This window comes from Notolabrus celidotus, chromosome 20, assembly GCF_009762535.1.
Source record: "Notolabrus celidotus isolate fNotCel1 chromosome 20, fNotCel1.pri, whole genome shotgun sequence".
NCBI lineage: Eukaryota > Metazoa > Chordata > Actinopteri > Labriformes > Labridae > Notolabrus > Notolabrus celidotus.
In genome coordinates, this window is record NC_048291.1 from 2,030,424 (window position 1) to 2,039,043 (window position 8,620).

The window sequence follows — 8,620 nt, forward strand, 5'->3', positions numbered from 1 at the left end:
GGATTCTCCTCCTCCTCCTCCTCTCCTCATCCATGTTGTCTTTCTGGTCCTCTGAAAACCTCTGACCTGTTGACTCCAGGCCTGGCTCCATCATCATGACTTCGGTTTGTTGTTGTCAGATTTACGTGACAGCTTTTCCAACAACAACAACAACAAAGATGGCGGACAACGGCAGCTTGTCTCCTCGGCCGACCGCTGCTTTGTCTTGGAATCCATTAGTCTCTTTGATTTGTTCGCTGCAGGACGATGGAGGAAACACGTTTGGTTTGTGTTTTTGATCACGTTAACCTCGCCCCTCGCCCCTCGCCCCTGACGTAAGTGGTTCAGGGTTCTAGACCTGCAAAGAGTTGGAGCCACTCTTGAACTGGTTTTCCCAGCTAGGATCCGGTTCACTCATAGTTGAGGCATGTAAAACCGGTTCTCAATTGAGCGCCTGATCTGAACCGGCCCTGAAACCGCCCGGGTAGAAAAGAGGTAAGGGTGCAGAACAGAGCAAGCATCAGTGATGATACATATGACACTGGTAAAATCAGACACAGCAGAAAGGGGGAGGATGTGCTGGCGTTAAGTTCAGCTGATGTTCTGGTGGAGATCGAGTCATGTGACCGAGGTTTTCACTGAATCAAGGATTCTCCTCCTCCTCCACTCCTCATCCATGTTGTCTTTCTGGTCCTCTGAAAACCTCTGACCTGTTGACTCCAGGCCTGGCTCCGCTCATCATGACTTTGGTTTGTTGTTGTAGTTAAGTGAAATACGATCTGGTGATAACACAGAGTGTTTTATTCTGAAAATTAACCGGATGTTTTCATTTTGTTTTGGTGAAACCTGACTTCCTGTCCCGCTCCATCTGCTCTGTTGAGATTGATGCGTCGTGCTCCGGCATCCTCTTCCTCAAGTCTTGTGTATCTGATCCGGAGGACTCCGACCTGCCGGATCAGAGACGCAGCCGGAACGCAACGGAGTGGATCCAGTGGAAGTTAACACATTGACTAGAATAGGAACCGATCAGATCCGGAGCTGTGACGGATCAGAGACAGATCTGGTTGAATTTGACCATCACTGTGACTTGTTGTAAATTAAGAAATCTGTACTAAAAAACTAAAAACCAAACCCCCCCTCCAAAAAAACCCCTAAGTAACCCCGCCAGAGTTTCTCTTTTGGGTCACTTTTGCTGGTCCCAAGCCCCCTTGACTATCCAACGATGTATTTGTCTCTCCTACAGCGTCCATTACAATTTCAAGAACGTGATGACGTCATGTAGCGACTTTAAGGACAGCCACTAGCTACCCTTATAGATACCATTAAGTCTGCTTTACAATGTTCTATGCTTGAGGCGTTGGTTGGGCTAAGAGGACAAGTCATGCGCCCCATGTACAGAGGCTACAGTCCCCATAAAGGCCCGAAATACCTTTTAAAAAATTGTTTGAGTCTCCTAGCCAACCTCCTCCTCTCCTCATCCATGTTGTCTTTCTGGTCCTCTGAAAACCTCTGACCTGTTGACTCCAGGCCTGGCTCCGCTCATCATGACTTTGGTTTGTTGTTGTAGTTAAGTGAAATACGATCTGGTGATAACACAGAGTGTTTTATTCTGAAAATTAACCGGATGTTTTCATTTTGTTTTGGTGAAACCTGACTTCCTGTCCCGCTCCATCTGCTCTGTTGAGATTGATGCGTCGTGCTCCGGCATCCGGTGAACATAGAAGTCTTGTGTATCTGATCTGGAGGACTACGACCTGCCGGATCAGAGACGCAGCCGGAACGCAACGGAGCGGATCCAGTGGAAGTTAACACATTGACTAGAATAGAAACCGGACCGGACACAGATCTGATGGAATTTGGCCTTTAGTCTCTTTAATTTTTCACTGCAGGACGATGGAGGAAACGTGTTTCGTTTGTGTTTTTTGATTGTGGCAACCGCGCCCCTCTCGCCCCTGAAGTAAGCGGTTTGCGGTTCTAGACCAGCAAAGAGTTGGAGCGGCTCTGGAACCGGTTTTCCCGGCCAGGAGCCGGTTCACTCACAGTCGAAACACGAACAGCTCATACCTTCATTAAGGCGGAATGAAAGGCGAACCTCTCTCTGCACTGTCTGCAGAAAATGACGCCCAGCAGACGAGAATCGCTTCATGAGCTTTAATTGAATGGTAAATGGACTCTAGTCTGTCTGACCACTCAAAGCTCTTTTACACTACTCATCGCATTCACCCATTCATACTCATTCACTCACTGATGGTAGAGGCTGCTAATGTAAGGAACCATCAGTATTAGCTGATCTCATTCATACACATTCACACACTGCTGAACAACAGAGGGAGCAACTCAGGGTTCAGTGTCTTGCTCAAGGACACTTCGGCATGTGACTGCCGGAGCTGGGATCGAACCGCCAACCTTCAGATTGTTAGACGACCGACCCATCTCGATCCACCCACTGAGCCACAGCCGAGTCGTTAAAGAAGGCGGCCATCTTTGCACAGCTGCAGGATAATATCTGGAGAAGTCTCAAAGACAGGGTCTTAGTTTCAGCATCACTGTATCTGTCGCTTATGACCGCTGGACTGAAACTCTGTCTGCATCATAACAACCTGTCTTCTTCTCTGTTTTCCACAGATCATCCAACACAACAGAGTTTTCCACTTGTTGCATGATGAAAGGCAGACTGCTCTCTGCACTGTCTGCAGCAGACGTCACAGCAGCAGCAGCAGCAGACTCCAGATTGATGGTAAAGTGGTCGTCCGTGTGTAATCATGTTTAATGAAGTCGTCTAAGAATGGAAGCGCTCTGAGTACCTTTGCAGAGAAAGGTTTCTCTCATTCAACAGTTCTCTCCGTCTGCAGGCGGATCTTTAATGGCTGCATTATTTTATATTCACTGCAAGTCCTTTACAACCAGCGGACAGAAGCCTCTCTTGTTCCCGGCGTTACATCTGCTCTCACAGAGTCGTCCGACCCAGAAACGGCGCGCTGCTCTTGTTGTGACATGATTAAAGGAGCGGTTCTGGGCGGTAAACAGGGCCCACTGGCCTCGTAGTTTCAGCGCTGTGTTTTTCGTCCTCGTGGCTGTTTCGTGTGATATAATGGTGTTGACCCCGGTGGCGCCCGAGCCTCCATATTTAGTTATTAAATTCATGCAACCACTAAGCTCCTCAGCTATTTCACAACCGTGTCAACCTGCAGTGGCGGCGCACGGCCGAGGCCGGCTGTGGACTCAATTTCTGATGGAAAATTGAGCAGCAAGAAGAAAGAGAGAGAGAGAGGGATGGAGAGAGAAAGTCAGAGGGGGAGAAGAAGTGAGCCCTGTATATTTTATTCAGTGGCAGCAGAGTACAATTCATAATCTGATTCACAGTTTTAATTAAAAAGTAGCCTTATAGCGCCGGTGGTAACATCTTGATTTATGGAGACCCGACCACGAGCGCACATCCACCAGAGAGGAGGAGGAGGAGGAGGAAGAGGTGCAAAGACTCTGAGGAAGCACAGCACAGTAGTTTGTACTGTAGGCATGAGACCCAGCATCAGAGTGTCAAACACACGTGGCGGTCTGTGTACGACCTGAAGTCATACTGTTTGTTTCAGCATCAATGAATACTCTTGTTTTCAGCTCAGTAGAACTGTTTAAAGATCAGGGATGTTCACAATGTTCCGGATCCTGCCACCTCCAGAACGTTTCCCAACGACTCCTCCATCGTTGGACGCATCAGTGAAGATGACGAGGAGGAGTACAGAGGACTGATGGAGAGCTTCATCACGTGGTGCGACAGCAATCACCTGAAGCTCAACATCACCAAGACTAAGGAGCTGGTGGTGGACTACCAGAGGAACAGGAAGCCCCCCCCACCCTCAGCCCCAGTCCTCATCCAGGGGGAGGAAGTAGAGAGGGTGGACTTTTATGGCCTGTTTCCACCAAGTGGTCTGGTATGGATCAGTACAGTTTGGTACGGGTTGGATTGGTAACCCCTGATCCTGTTTGCGTTCCCACAGCCAACCGTGCCCTACTTGGTGGGCGGCGTGTAAGCCAGATGCCGTGTCAGCTACGTAATAGCGTGATGTCATGGCGGCGCGACACAGTGTACCACGCTAATAAATGCAACGAAGAAGAAGTCTGCACCTCTTGACGCCATTTTCCAAACAAACAAAGTGATCTTCCTGAAGTCCACTGGAGATTTAAACATGGCGGGGTTATGTTGTTCTTTATGACCGCTGTCACACAGGAAGTGACGACTCTTTCGACCAATCAACGGACTGCAGTGTTTGTAGCTCCACCTTCTGGGGTTGGATCGGTATGTCTGGCACCCCAACAGAAGGGTACCAAAAAGTGGGACAGCACAGCTCGGTCATTTGAGGACCTGTCCCGGTTTTAGTCAATGGGAACGCCACAAAATGTGTGCCGTACCGAGACGAACCGAACTGAACCGCTTGGTGAAAACAGGGCTATACAAGTACCATCTACAGGAAAGGACAGAGCAGACTGTTCTTCCTGAGGAGACTCAGGTCCTTCAGTGTCTGCAGCAGGCTTCTGAAGACCTTCTATCAGTCTGTGGGGGCCAGTGCTTTGTTCTTTCCTGTGGCGTGCTGGGGGAGGAGGCATCAAGACGGGTGAGTCCAGCAAGCTCAACAAGCTGGTAAAGAAGTCCCGCTCTGTGGTTGGTCCAGAACTGGACAGTCTAGAGTCAGTAGCTGAGAGGAGGATGATGGGCAAACTGCGAGCCATCCTGGACAACCCCTCTCACCCTCTGCACGATGAGCTGTGAGTCAACGCATCATCCCACCACGGTGCAAGACTGATGCTTCAGGTGCTGCTTAGTGCCCACCGCCATCAGAGTGTTGAACAGTAACGGAGGCCACAGACTGCACCACACAACTTTAATTTTGGGACTTTAACAGACTAATCAGAGAGGAGAGGATGGAGCAGGAAACCAGGAGAGAGTGGGGGAATGACGTGTGAGGAAGTGGCTGCAGGCTAGAATTGAACCCAGGTGTGCAATTCAACCTATTTTTTAACCATGGGGTTAAATCTGTGACCCAGAACGCAATTTCTGTGTTCACATACATCCAAACAATCAAAGCCAAGGAGGGAAACACCTCCTACTTCAACTTCTCCAAACTCTAAAGGCATGACAGCACCCTTAAACCCTGAAAACGCCAGGTGGTCTTGTATTTGGGGCGGTCTTTTATTTGGGGCAATACAGTATAAGGTGACACCATTTCTGAAGCACTGTTTTCTGCCACAGCCACAGAGTGATTCCTCTGTCGGATGATTTGTGACGTGCCTCGGTCGGCTCTTCGTGTCAAACTCTGAAAAAGAAGCTTTTAGCTCAGAGACTTTGAGAGGCTGCTCCCTCCACTTAGGGATCTGCTCCAGCTCATTATGTCCATCTCTGACCTCATGCACTAAAAATAGAAGTTAAATAAATAGGTGGAGGTATGGATATTGGCTCAAGAAGAAGAAGAAGAAGAAGAAGAAGCGGCCCGTTGGAAAACAGCCAGCGCTGCAAATTTAAGCGGCTGATAGAATTTGCTTTGCTCTGACAGTAATGTCGAGTTTATGTCGGCTCCTTCGTTTAAATCACCACCATAACAGAATCCCCTGATACACCCAGACTTTAATTAAAAGCTAGAAGAGAGAGAGAGGGAGGGATAAACGCAGAGAGAGCATGACAGACGAGAGAGGAGGAGAAGAAAGAGGGAGCGTTAGATGACAAAAGGAGAGGAGGATGGAGAGAAACAGCTCACTCTGCAGCGCATGGAAACAGAGGAGCGCCGTGTGTCCGCTGTGTGTGTTTGTGTGTGTGTGTGTGTGTGTGTGTGTGTGTGTGTGTGTGTGTGTGTGTGTGTGTGTGTGTGTGTGTGTGTTTGTGTGTTAGTCTGTCTCCGATTCTTCGTCACTCTCCATGATTGATTTCTTTTTTGCGGTTCGGCTCGCTCACCATCACGACAGACGCCACAGCGAAAGAACATACATGCTCACACACGCCATCACACACACACACACACACACACACCAACACACACACAGAAGGGAGGGGTGCATCAGGCTGAATGATGCACACACTTACGCTATAAAATAATCCACTTATGTAGACGGCACAGAGACCTCAGTGTTAAGTAATGAACACGTCTCTATACGGCCGTTTCTCTTACACAACTTAACTTCATGAAGAGGACAACACAGGAGAGTAAGAACCTTTCCATCACAAGGTTTTCTTTCATAGTGAGAAGCTAGAGAGAGACTAGCTGCAGACACTGAGCTGCAAAAACCAGCGATGTTCTCTGCAAACGTATCGGACGATAATGACAATATTTAACTTTCATGTTCTAACTCCTTAAAGCTGGGGTTGGTGTTCAGATTTAGATCCACTTTTTGTTCTACTGGTTCAAATGATCTTTATGTCCTGATGGTAATCAATACATAATGTGTTCTTTAAAAAAGAGTGAAAAAAGCTGCTCTCTACAGCCGGAGTAAACCTGGGAAAACACCAACCAATCACCGTCATTAGGGTCCAATTTATGGAACCAATCAAATCCCGTCCTGCCGTTCTGCCCGCCTCCTGCAGAGCGTACATTTCCCCGGCGTTCACTCCCCGTCTCCTGCCTCTGCTTCCCCTGACTCTACTGACTGCCCCTCTCGCTCCACCTCGGGCCTGTCCCCTCTGACCCCATGAGGGTCTTTGCTCAGGACTGTAGTCCGGATCAGAGTCTAAAAAGCTCTCACCACGGGGGCTCTGACAAGCAGAAGAATGAATGACATTTAGTAAGTCCTACAGAAATGTAGATGTACTGTAGCGTCCGTCCGGACGCTGTAGGGATGACGAGCCGATTGGTGAACACGTTGATCTTTAATAACCGGTCACTGTCGGCCGTTACCACGCCAACCAACAAAGCAACAATCAATGTTTGAATGAATGAAGAACTTCTCCTCTTGTCTCTCCTCTCTACACCTCTCCTGATGCCTTCACTGACTGTCAACACTGTAGGAATTAAGAACATCTACACTGAACAGGTTTAACAAACAGTAGAGCTGTTACAGTGTTATATATGTGTTATAACTTTTCTCCTGATATCGTGTCACCATGACAACTGGACAATGCTAGCATAACAGTTGTGAGTGCTAACAGCAGCCATGTTTGTTTGTGTTTTTAACTTTCACTATGAGAATGTTTTGGTGAGGACCGGTTTGGAATCAGTCACCATCATATGGTCGTGAATCAGCGGCGCTCATGCATGTGAGCGGGGGCGTCGTTTTGGAGGAGCTCCGAGGGGTTAGACGGAGTCATGAGGAAATGCTACATTCAAATTCATGCTAGTTTTTTCGTGACTACCAACCCTAGCTTTAATCTGATGCAAACAACCAATAAAAGAGAGATTTAATCCAGTTTGGTGAAACATCAGACACATTTTGTAAGTTTGGATCAACTCCTTGGCATCAAAGAGTCACTGCAGGTGCATTCAGGGACCGTCGTAAAACCACAACGCAGACCTGTATTTTGCATTCATGGCATTTCTATTTGAATCAAGAGAATCAGATATAGCGATCACATGAAGAATGTTTTCTTTTGACTTTTTTTGCAGGCTAGATTATTTAACTTAAGATATTAGAAAAGTGTGACAAAAGTGAAATGTTGACGATTTGAATGCTTGGTAAAACCCTGATACTGATATCTGATCGACTACATGAATTATTGTAAAGATAGATTAGACTCTCCTCCTACAGGTACCTGCTCATACAAGTCTGCCTCAAACCATCTGCACTCGGGTCCTACCTCTCTGCCTACACTGACAAAACACCAACACAATGTTCTTCTTCTGCACACACCGACAGACGGCCGATAATATCAGAGAGTTTTGTTCCAGATTATTGGAGATACTTTAAAAAACAATACCAAAAATGTGAACTGTAAATCTTTTTCTTGAACACATGCATGCACAGTTCTTCTCACACACACACACACACACACACTCTGTGCATAGATGAGAGCTAACACCGTGAGCCGCTCAGACGGTATCTCCTGTCCCCCCTGAGGCCGGCGCTACTTCATAAAAGATATCAGACACTTGGGCGGCAGTTACAGATAATGTCAGAGGGCAATTTTGTCCTGACAGATAATATAATTCCAGCCGACTGAAAATGAAATATACTTTCATCCTGATGTCACAACAGCGCTCGCCCTTTCTGGAGGAAAGGCCTGTTTTTACATATTTCAACATCAGATGTTTTCTCCCCCTCCTCCTCCTCCTCCTCCTCCTCCTCCTCCTCCTCATGTGTCCTCCCGTCAGCATCGCTCACCCTTACAATCGACGTTACGATAAGACCTGCTCCTCATAACGCCGGCTGCCCGGCTCAGATAAAACCTGAGAGGGATTTATGGGGACCACATGTTGGAGTCAGAAGAGCTGAGTGCTCGTTGGGAGGATTATTATTACGGCCTGCAGACGTTCCTGCAGCAGACCCCTCCAGCAGAGCCTGGGACTCTTTCAGGACGAGTGCCTCTCTCTCTCCCTCCGCTGAGTCTTATCAACATTCAGAGTAATGGAGCGTCTCGGTGACCCGCTCAGGCGTCCGGCGTGTCATGCATCTCTGTTTCATTACGTGTCTGTGTTTGGGTTCCCTCGCTCTAAAGAGACAAAGA